This window comes from Ambystoma mexicanum, chromosome 6q, assembly GCF_040938575.1.
Source record: "Ambystoma mexicanum isolate Mex_15411 chromosome 6q, UKY_AmexF1_1, whole genome shotgun sequence".
Classification (NCBI taxonomy): Eukaryota; Metazoa; Chordata; class Amphibia; order Caudata; family Ambystomatidae; genus Ambystoma; species Ambystoma mexicanum.
In genome coordinates, this window is record NC_090937.1 from 689,696,008 (window position 1) to 689,708,293 (window position 12,286).

General features: G+C 40.9%; 1 protein-coding gene across 5 annotated transcripts in view; it reads left to right on the forward strand.

Annotated features, from left to right (window-relative positions):
- The window catches only part of INPP4B (inositol polyphosphate-4-phosphatase type II B), a 3,177,224-nt gene that overhangs the window by 2,160,260 nt on the left and 1,004,678 nt on the right, over window positions 1-12,286 (forward strand). The window lies entirely within an intron of this gene.

Below are 12,286 nucleotides of genomic sequence, written 5' to 3' on the forward strand. Positions count from 1 at the left end.
ACTGTCAACCACGAAGCACTACTCAAAATCCTCCCGTATGCTGATGACAGAGTTGCTCCTGAAGATCAACTGCTCCGTCAACATTTAGCAATTGAAACCCTGCCTCACAAGCATTTAAGCCACTATGTCAAGTGCCTACTTGAAACTCAACCCTACCTAAACAGAGTTCATCCTTATCAGGGTGCCACCAAATGCACCCAAGTTCAAAACTAACAGTTTATTGAGAGGCACCCTCAACACAGGAAGAGCCTTCCCTCCCCAAGCCAGGTGCCACACTATAAACTGTTTAATGTCAGTTGTTTATACAGCCCTATTTCCAATTCATCTCATACCCCGTGGATCCCTCCCCCTAATCTACCAATGAGCCATGAACCAGGGCGGTGTACAGGAAATATATTTGTATTCATTTGTATAATTGAAAATGGAGATCACACTAAAACAACACACGCCACCTTCTTTGTGGCTCACAATTAAACTTCTTGTTACAGAAATAAATCACACAAATAGAATGGGACAAACACAAATCGCAATGCTTTACTTTCTACAGATTTCACTTCCAAGAAATTATCAAACTGGCCAGGGAACAAAATTAATATATATATGCAGTGCTGTGCAATTTCGATTTTCCTGCGCTCTTGAAATGCTAGCAGTTTGGTTTACAGATTTGTACAAATGCATATGGCAACTATTATTTCACCCACACCTCTGCTTCAAAATAAACACAGGGTGATTTATCCGTTTGTTTTCAGACCCCCCTACTTTGGTGGATGTTGCGGAAGTTGCACAGACAAATTGGAATGATTCGGAAATGTTGGATTTCAGACCCCGCCTCCACTTAACCGCCTGTGTTGGTAAAGCTGAACAAGTAGGATTACCCAATTAAATTACAGTTTATGGTCGTCAGCGCACACTGGGAATGAGCTTTGTTCATTTCAAACTTTAACAAAAGTCACCCCGTAGTGTTCTGCCAAGGGGAATTCATTAAATTAATATTTTTAGTTAAATAGACTAAGGATCTACACAGTTTTTCCCCACCCACCCACTATAAAGTGAAAGGATTTAATGAATGCAGACTCCACCCCCTCCTCCCGGCCCCCTCCGGTTTCAAATGGTTCAAGTTCAGGAAATCCAGCTGCATTTCCAGACCCTCTGGGAGGACAGGGCAGGGGTCCGTCACTCCCCCTCTCAAGGATGGCCCCCAACTCTTCATCGTAGTGCCCAATCGGGTTTAGGCTTCCCCAGCCATAGACAGCTCCACCCAGATGCAGTCTTATCAATCTTCTTTGGCATTTCCTTGCGGCTGTCAGATGGTCATAGTGCATCCACTTTATATACCAGTGATGACACCAACAAGATTTCAGTTTTCGACAGGGATCTGCAAGAATTCCTGCAACCAAGATTGGACAATTACCCTTCTCTCTCCACCCCATCCAGCCTCTCTCTAAAGATTGGTTTAGGAGTCTCGAGCAGAAATATGGCAACTCCCATTTGAAATCCCATTTTGTTTGCATATCAACTTTTGGCAAAAATCTAGTTATCTGTGAAAACATGAATAATGTACTAGTCAGTACTTTAATATATATATATATATATATATATATATATATTACTCTTAAATCGGGAACAGGTTCAGAGCAGCCCTAAACAAACACATTTTAAAATTTAGTCCATAGGCGCCCCTCTGCAAGAACGAACATGGCCCAATGGCCTGTTCTTTGGGATGGTACCCAGTCGAGAGTCCGCAGCCACACATTAGCTCACTGTACCTTTCACAGATGGGAAATATCCATTAGCATATCAGTCTTTGTTCCGCCCACATGGGCAGTCCAGCACCAGAATGCTATGGCAATTCCCTTCTGAACAAGAGTACCAACAGCAACCCCATACACGTGTTTCAACCTTGTTGGGCCTCATCAGTACCGCTGGAGTTATAAAGCAGCCGCATGTTTCCAAACACCACAAGGCAAAAAGGGAAGGGTACACGTAAGTAAAAAAACAGTGGAAAAGAGAATTAATAAATAATTAGGCAAACAGCAGTCCTGCTAGGCCTTGTCAGATTCAGAATTTGAAAGTACAGTGAGAGGGGAAGTGAGTGCTGTTAGGGTCCCCCATGGGGGAAGTGCAAGAGGTGGCTGTCGGGGGGGACAGCAAGTAAGTGCATGGACGGAGATGTCCTGAGTGAAGAGGAAAGTAGACCGCCCAGCAGGTAAGTGCAGGGTGGAGACAATCCACCCAAGGCAGGTGTGGGCCTCAGGACAGTGAAGGGGGAGGTGCTGGTGGCAACAGGCCGGAAGCACTTGATTGGTGGATGTTGGCCCAGAGGGCATTGCAGGGGGGGGTTGCTGATGGTGATTGGGCCAGGCCCCTATTGGACTCTTGAGGGACCAGGCTGCAAATCTGAGCGACAGAGGGGATGGTTAGCATGGGAGAGGGGGAGGGAGGAGGAGAAGAGAAAAGTCTTTAGTTGTTTGCAGAACTTGAGGTGGTCCGACTCAAGACAGAGAGAAAGAGAGCGAAACTGTTCCATAGGAGGGAGCCAGCTGAGAAGAGAGATCTGCCCCAGCCCTTTGCTTGGAGAAACGATTGATCAGCAAAGAATTGTAGCCTGAAGATGGAAGGTATCTGGAAGGAGAGTATTTAGTAAGAGAGTTTTGCAGGTAGCGTGGTCCGAGTCCCCAGACGGCCTTGTGGACGATGCAAAGGGTTTTGAATTTGATCCTTGCAGCAAGTGGCTGTTACAGTAATCTAACCTGGAAAGGACCAGAGCTCTAGACACATTGAGCTTCTGGGGGAAGGTGAGGAACGGGAGAATGCCTCTGAGGAAGTGAAATTGAAAGTTGGCCTTTTTTGGAAAGGTCCAAGATGTGAAGAGTAAAAGCGAGAGAGGAGTTGAAGATGACCCCAAGGTTTCTGGCCTCAGTGGAAGGAGAGGGAGGTAAACCCACAGAGGAGAGCTAGAGTGCAGGAAGGAAATGGGGAGCAGGAGTCCTGATAGTAGGGATCACGGTCTTACTGGCATTAAGACAGAGATCATTGGAGGTACACCAAGACTGAATAGCAGTCAGTCAGTGATGATAAATGAGGAGCAAGAGGGGACCTTGAAGGAGAGTTGTGTTATCTGCGTAACACTGAAAATGAGGATGGGAAGCAGAGATCAGGTGAGGAAGAGGTGCAAGGTAGATGTTGAAAGGCCAAGGCAACAGGATGGAGCCCTGGGGAACACCACATGTAGAGAGTGTGGTGGAGGAGAAGAAGGATCCCAGGAGCACCTGGTAAGGGCGGTCAGTGAGGAAGGAGGTCAACCAACCCAGGGCCCGGTCTGATATACCAAGAGTATCTTTAGAGCTGCTTTATGAGGCTAGAATGATTGACCAAGTCAAAGGCAGAAGAGAGGTCAAGGAGAATGAGAATAGCAGGAGAGTTTGAGTCGAGATTTGTGAGCAGTTCCTTTGAGCATGCACTTCCCATGCCGGCTCCCAAGAAATATCATCAAGCCCGTACCCTGCCCATTCAATGAGATACCATACACGACTGCATCTCCTCCTGGAGTCAAGAATCCATTGCACCGCATACTCTTCATGTCCATTTGTCAGCAACACTTGAGGCTTCTGGGTCCGAGCAGAATGAAACCGCAGATTTCACTAAGGAAATATGAAACACAGGGTGTATTTTCAAGCTTGATGGCAGTTGCAATCGTACTACTGTTTAAGAAACACATTTCTCAATCGCATAGGGGCCAATGTATCGTGGCAAATGTTTGCGAGATCCAGACAACTTAATATTCTGTTTAGACAGCCACACCTTATCTCCCACTGCATAATTGGGACTTCTTGTCGGCATACTTCTTATATGATTCCTTTGCCCTTAGTAAGTGTTGCTGTGCCTTCTGTCTGATCTTGGAAAGCTCCTGCTCACACTGGGCCACCTCTGGAATTTTGTTATTAGTAGGCAGTACCTCAGGCAACATATTTAACTCTGTCCATACAAGCACCTATTGTGTGACATACCCAACGAGATATGGTACTAATTGTTACAGCAGAATTCTGCAAGCTATAACGCCTGCACCCAAGAGGTTATGTCATCTGCAATGAAGCAATCCAGAAACTGTTCCATTGTCTGGTTTACTCTCTGTCTCCCATAGGTCTGAGGATGATAACTTGTGGATGGAGTGCATGAGATTCCCAACATAGAACAAAAGGCTCGCCAAAACCTGGAAGTGAATTGTGAACCCTGATCCGACAGAATGGACCGGGGCAAACCATGCAATTATACTGCATGCTGGAGAAAAAACCTAGCCAAGTCTCCAGCGTTGAGTAGCCCCCCGCAAGGAATAAAGTGAGCCTGTTTGGAGAAATAATCCACGACCACCATTATGGTGTCATACTCTCCGTCCTTCGGTGCTCAGTTACAAAATCCATGGATATATATCGTCCATGGTTCCTCTGGAGTTGACAGGGGCTGTAGCAATCCTACCTTCTTAGCATGATCTGCCTTAGATCGCATACATGTCTCGCACTGCTGAATGTAATTGTGAGTATCCAGAGCCATTTCTTGACACCAAAAATATCTTTGTAACATCTTTAATGTCTTCCTTTCACCCGCATGACCTGCCAACCGAGATTTGTGGCACCATAGCAAGGCCTTATCCCGCAAGGACTTACTGGGAAGGTATAGTTTCCCTGCTTGCTATGATAACCCATCCTGAATGCTCCTGCTTCCCCGTCTTTCCAGTTCTGCATCTCCTGAGTGGGGATACTCCTCTGTACTTCCACCAGGATATCCCTAGTCACAGCCCCAACTATTCGGTCCATTGCTATTATATTTCCGTTCTCTTGAACAGTAATTTCAGTGTTTCCCTGTCTGGTTAGAGCATTTGTTTTCCCGTTGTTTTTTCCTGGCAGATAAGTGACCACAAAGTCAAATTCCTAGACCACTGCAACTGGTGTGGACTCAAAGTCTTAGCTGACTTTATAAACTACAAATTCTTGAGGTCGGTAAGCACCGCTACAGGATGGCGCGCACCCATCAAATAATGCTGCCACTTCAAAAACTGCCAAGAATTCCTTATCAGTACTGGTGTAATTATTCTCACAGCTAGTCAGTTTCCTCGAAAAGAAAGCCATTGGATGCAACACCCCATCTTCTGCCGTTGAGACAAAATTGTGCCTATTGCAAGATTTAAAGCATCTGTCTCCACCTGAAACAGTCTTTAAATATGGATGCTGCAATATTGGAGGTTCTGCAAAAGCAGTCTTTAACTCCTTAAACGTGGCTTCCCCCTCCTCACCCCACCTGAACTTTGTGGCCTTCTTCAATAGTTGTATGATTGGAGTATGATATGTGAAACATTGCTAATAAAGCGCCAATTGAAATTGGCAAACCCCAGGAATGACTGAACATCCTTTACACATTTAGGAGATGGCCACTGAGTTACAGCCTGTATCTTCCATCCATCAACACCACAGACAGAGTTATAATGAACACCAAAAACTCCACCCGGGTGGTATGGATTTCAAATTTTTCCAATTTCTCAAATACAATTCCTTAACCTGTTGAACATGGTGTTTCACAGAATTGGAGTAAATCAAAATGTCATCTATATACGCAATGACAAAAACATCCACGTAATCCTGCAATACCTCCTGCATGAAATGCTGAAAAGCTGCAGAAACATTACATAGTCCAAACTGCATCACCAAATACTCCAATAGGCCGAACCTAGTGTGAAAAGCTGTCTTCCACTCGTCCCCCTCCTTTACCTAAATCAAATTATAAGCCCCCCTCAAGTCCATTTTAGTATAGGCCTTGGCTGTTTTCAATTGATCAAGTAGGACAGATATTAAAGCTAAAGGGAACCTGTTTTTTATTGTAACCTTATTTAAGGCTCGGTAGTCAAAACAAGTCCTCAAGATACCCTCTTTCTTAGGCACAAAGAACAAAGGGGAAGAGACTGGCGATTTAGAGTGCCGGATGAACCCACAAGCTAACATATCATCCAAGTACTCCCGCAAATGTTTTGTCTCCTTCTCGGAAAGAGCATATATACTACTGAATGGCAACTTTGCATTAGGCTCAAGATCAATTACACAATCTTGACTACTGTGCGGAAGCAAGGTCTCTGCCTTTCCCTTGTCAAAAGGTTCAGCAAACTCCTGATATTCATCCGGCAAATCTGTAACCACTGCCCCAATACTGGCCTGAATTGCCCCCTCCACCAAGTAAGCTGTCGGACCTAAGGCCTTTCTTAAGTGGTCCTCACACTGTAAGGAGACAAATATTAAAGTACGCTGCTCCCAATCAATCCTGGGATTATGTGCCACCAACCATGGCATTTCTAAAATTAATCCAAATTGATGAGCAGCAGTCAAATCAGAGGTGATCACCTCCTCATGTCCTGTTGTAGACAACATCTTCAGAGGCTGGCTCACAGTGTTGTGGGATCGCTATTGAATTGCGTGCGCTATTTACCACTCTAGAGTTCTAAATGAAAAAGTCGGTAGCAAGTTATATCCTGCCCTCAAGCTTCCCACAAAGCTTGTATCCAGTAAACAGAAAATATATCGTGGTTCGGGTGGATATCTTGCGCTCAAATCATACACTTTTGCTTTAGTATCAAAAAATTATTGTTTTCCAAGTCCAACATCCTTATCCATAGATTATTTCCAAGTCAATCCAAAGAGTCAATTGGCATAATGTATCTCAAAAATGAGTGGTTTTAATTCTTCATACAAACACACAGCCGACACGTGTTTCGACCTCAGGTCGTTCTCAGGGCTGTACCAAATTACACATTCATTTAGTATATACATTTTATATACGTTTTTAGAAAACCATACCATACAGTGTCACATTTCAGGTCAGGATGATGGGAAAATCACACCATATTCAAGCAATTAAATTCCAGTTTCAAAGAAAAAAACATAAATTGAACCCATAGATTAGTGTCTTAGTCCAAAACTTTTTGATCTATAAAAAGAAGCAGTTTTTCTGTATACTACAAAAGGGCTTACTGATATATGTGCTACAGAATTTACCAAAGACAAAATATGGTCAAATAAACTTCATTATATAAATCTCATGCGTGTTTGGTTGCCGCTATATTTAAATTTTAAGCCCACACACCTTGTGAAAAAATTCCAACACACCCGGAATGTGAGTTACCAATTGGAGATTATAAATGTGTTAAACATATCTTAATGAAGTTCTATTAAACAGAACATTTTTTAGAGAAATCTGTGGGATTTGTGCTTACCCCATATATACTTCCTATAACTTTTTGATTTTAGTTCTCAATGCCCGGCGGTTTCTTTTGAGCATTTGTTTCAATCCTGTATAGAAAAACCCCAGTTTGTTATACAATGTTATAAAAAATATATTTGATGTCCCATAAATTAAAAACTTAAATGATTGAAAGACTCGCCGACCTGCAGGGATGATTATATTGGGTCAGAAATTAGGTGAATATTGTAAATTCCCGTAATCTTATAATTGTTTTAAGCTCCAAAGTTCAAGAAACACCTACAAAATACTAATCTCAATTTAGTGAAATTGTTTAAGAATTGTGTCCATCAAAAATTATATATTGCATGTTCTACTTTTACTAATAACAAAGATTCCCCATCTCTATTAATTATTTTGTTAAATCCAATTATCAAAGATCTTTTTGCTTTTTTAGTTTCCAATTATTGGATGGAGACACAATAATCAATTGATTGTGTCTCCATCCAATAATTGGAAACTAAAAAAGCAAAAAGGTCTTTGATAATTGGATTTAACAAAAGAATTAATAGAGATGGGGAATCTTTGTTATTAGTAAAAGTAGAACATGCAATATATAATTTTTGATGGACACAATTCTTAAACAATTTCACTAAATTGAGATTATTATTTTGTAGGTGTTTCTTGAATTTTGGAGCTTAAAACAATGATAAGATTACAGGAACTTAAAATATTCACCTAATTTCTGACCCAATATAATCATCCCTGCAGGTGGGTGAGTCTTTCAATCATTTAAGTTTTTAATTTATGGGACATCAGATATATTTTTTATAACATTACATAACAAACTAGGGTTTTCTATACAGGATTGAAACAAATGCTCAAAAGAAACCGCCGAGCATTGAGAACTAAAATCAAAAAGTTATAGGAAGTATATATGGGGTAAGCACAAATCCCACAAATTTCTCTAAAAGATTTTCTGTTTAATAGAACTTCATTAAGATATTTTTAACACATTTATAATCTCCAATTGGTAACTCAAATTCCGGGTGTGTTGGAGTTTTTTCACAAGGTGTCTGGGCTTAAAATTTTAATATAGCAGCAACTAAACACGCATGAGATTTATATAATGAAGTCTATTTGACCATATTTTGTCTTTGTTAAATTATGTAGCACATATATCCCTTTTGTAGTATACAGAAAAACTGCTTATTTTTATAGATCAAAAAGTTTTGGACTAAGACACTAATCTATGGGTTCAATTTATATTTTTTTCTTTGAAACTGGAATTTAATTGCTTAAATATGGTGTGATTTTCCCATCATCCTGACCTGACATGTGACACTGTATGGTATGGTTTTCTAAAAACTTATATAAAATGTATATACTAAATGAATGTGTAATTTGGTACAGCCTTGAGAACGACCTGAGGTCAAAACACGTGTCGGCTGTGTGTTTGTATGAAGAATTAAAACCACTCATTTTTGAGATACATTATGCCAATTGACTCTTTGGATTGATTTGGAAATAATCTATGTATAAGGATGTTGGACTTGGAAAACAATAATGTTTTGATACTAAAGCAAAAGTGTATGGTTTGAGCGCAAGATATCCACCCGAACCACGATATATCTTCAGAGGTTGTGCTTGTATCGTGATTGGTCCTGACAGTAAACAAGACCCATCCACTGATCGTACTGATTCAACCACTCCTTTTGACCTAGTGGGCTCCTCAACTCGGGTGCAAATGTAATATTTATTTATTTTGTATTTGTAATTTTTATAAAGCGCTACTCACCCATAGGCCTCAAAGCACACAAAAGACAAAACAAACATCCTGTTGCCCCAGAATCTACAATAGCAGAGACTGTCTCCTTCGTGTTGGTGAATAGTAACGTCACATGTAAGTACAAATGTAGAGTCTCTGAATGGTATTGGCCATCAGGTATACACGCATTTCGTTGAAGTATTTTTCATCGTGGGACTTTTCAACGCCAACATTTTTTTTAACTAACATTTTCTTTAGGGGGGGTGTTTGTGTGGGGTGGGGTATGATTATTTAAGTAAGGGGGGGGTTGGGGAGGCACAGCCCCCACCATAAATAAAAAAACTAAATAAATAAAAATATTGGCGATGAAAGGGTCGGCGATGAAAAGTCCCACGATGAAATTTCGTTCGGCGAAATAACGTAGAACCGGCCACCAGACGTGGGATCTCATTTTCAGCAAGGCTTGGTGTGTGAAAGTGAAAGCCAGAGTGATATGAGTGGTCGGCTGTCCAAAAGGGAGAGAAGACGGAAGCACAAAATATTAACTGAATGTAAGCAGGATAATAGAGATGAAGTGGCTGTGATTAATGACAAAAGCTTGCCCGAAATAAAAAAAAATCTCTCTCAAAACGGCAGAAAGAGAGCAGCCAAAAAAGCTAAAAGGCTTGCTCTTAAAACGGGCAATTTAACAACATGGCTTATTGGCAATGATAAAAACAAAAAAAAAATAAAAACAAACCAAAGCCTAAGAACGTGCCTATAAAGCCTGACGTAGAAATGATATCTGAGGAATCTAGCTTTAACTCTTTGAATTCCACAGACACCACACTAGACAGTAGTACTGATAGTAGTGTAGAACCTATTGAGTCCCTGGTTTCTAATAAGACTAAAGTGAAGTTTTTGAGTCCCATACGGGAATCACCTCAGATAACACCAAGAAAGGGTAGGAGAACATCTAAGAGACTTGACTTTGCTGAGACTGAGACTAAATGTCTTCCGGTTAGACAGTTTACTATCTCAGGAAGAGCCAAGAAAAATAAGAAGCCTATCAATAGAAGCAGGTTGATCGAAATACTTAATTCTCAACTAACACTGAGGATTATTAAAATTGAGGATCCTAAGTTTGTGGAACAGTGCCCAGGAATGCTAACCCGGGTACATTGGTTCTCTGAAGCAGTGGTTTGCCTTATCAGGGATTGTAAGGATGATCTGAAAAGAAGTGGGTATTTGCTGGATCTTATTGATGAAAGTGGTGAGATTGGTGGAATGCATAAAATTAGAGAAAAGTCTGATGATGGTGAACTGAGAAATTATGGAAAAATGCCTAAGGGTGGTGATGCCATAGTAAAGTCCCAATGGGAATGGCTATGCTCATTTTTGCCACTCATCAATAATGTCAAATGAGCTGGACTCAATGTAATATCATGGAATACTAGTGGGCATCGCCATCTCTTGGCTGAATCAGGTTCTCATACTCTTTTCAATAAGGCCCAATTTATTTTTTTCCAAGAGACCTGGTTTATGCAATCTATTGATTTTGATGTGTATACCGCATACCATAACTATGCTAAAAGAGGAGAAAAGGGCAGAACCTTTTGGGACGTAATTACTCTGGTATCAAATACTCTTAGCTCACCTGAGTGTCCCTCAATCTCTATTAATCCCAATGTTTTAATGGTAGAAGTCGTCTGTTTTGAAAATAACTGAATTATGCTGGTCAACATATTTGATCCTCCTGGAAACAACCTCACAGCTACCATCCATTGGACATATATGAATGTCTAATTGACAAACTATGTATGATGTTATGAATGTCATATTGGGTGGTGATTTGAATTCAAATGTTATCCTGTCCAATAATGTGGATACGATAAAAGCACAGAGGTAGAAAACCTTTATAAGGGACATGGAATTAAAGGTGCTGAATAGATCCGGGTCTGATAAATACAAAATTAATTTCACTTGGACTAATGGCTCTCATACATCGACATTAGACTGTATTTGCTTAAGTGACAATCTGTATGACCATCTGATTAATTTCGAAACAGTAATGAACTCTTTTAGTTATCATGCTCTGCTGAAATGTATGATTATGTGGGTCACTAAACAAGTACGTTTGGATAATATCAGCGAAGTTAATGTGTCCTGTAAGGGTAACAGACTAGGGTGGTTGGATGCTAACTTAGCTTAAGCCTGCAGTTGGAGTGAAGGATTACAGCCAGAGGATTATATCACTCGTTCTGCAGAAGACATAGTGAATTGGATATCCAAGTGTATGTATGGATTGATGCCTATGGGTGGTAAGCTAAGACCATGTAAGATGGGACAAGGCAATCAGAGAATCTACGAGAAGGTCATACGGGACATGAAAAATGAGATGCGTCGAACTGCGCTTATGTCATCATAGTGATATTAGTCCTCACTTGATCTATAAGGCTAAAAGACGGATCGGGAATAAACACAGAAATGGGATAAGAAGGTACCTTGCCTCTGAAGAAAACATCAATTGGCAACATATGATCAGGCTGCTGATTGATGGAAACACCAAGAAATTTTGGGCCAGCTTCAAGTCCATTAGTAATCCTGATAAACAAGAGCTTATTGTTCCTGTTGACAGCTCCAGATGGGTGAGCTTCCTTATGTAAAAATTCAGAGGTGGAGTTAATAAGCTTGTAAAAAAAAAACTATCCCTAAAATGACCATATATAGGGATGATATTATACTGATACTTAAGAACCTAAAAGCTTCTAGAGCACCCGGACCTGATGAGCTCTGTATTACTGTAATCAAGGCCAATCCAGAAATCTGGGCTCACCTATTGGCCATCATATTTTAAAAAAGTGGTTCATACTGGTATTATGCCTAAATCATGGAAGATGTCTGATATCATACCTGTGTATAAGAACGGGCCCTGTAATTCTCCTGAAAGTTACCATTTGCTAGCTTTAACGGATGTTCCTAGTAAGATCTTCTGCATTTTAATTCTCAGTGAAATTAATAGATGAATTAATGATAAAAATATTCTGGATGTTGCCCAAATGGGATTTCGCAATGGCTGCTCGACCATCGATAATATTTTCATTGTGAACACGCTGATGGAGCAGGCCAATAGCACTGACCAACTAACCCTGTACATGCTGTTCGTAGATTTCTCCTCCGCGTTCAACACAGTTGAGCGGGGGAAGCTCTGGAACAAACTGGAAGCATTTGGTATGCCCATGCATTTACTTTATCTCTGCATGATGATCTATGAAGAAAGTAAGGCTAGTGTCCGGCTTGACAATTAGGGTGTTATGTCTG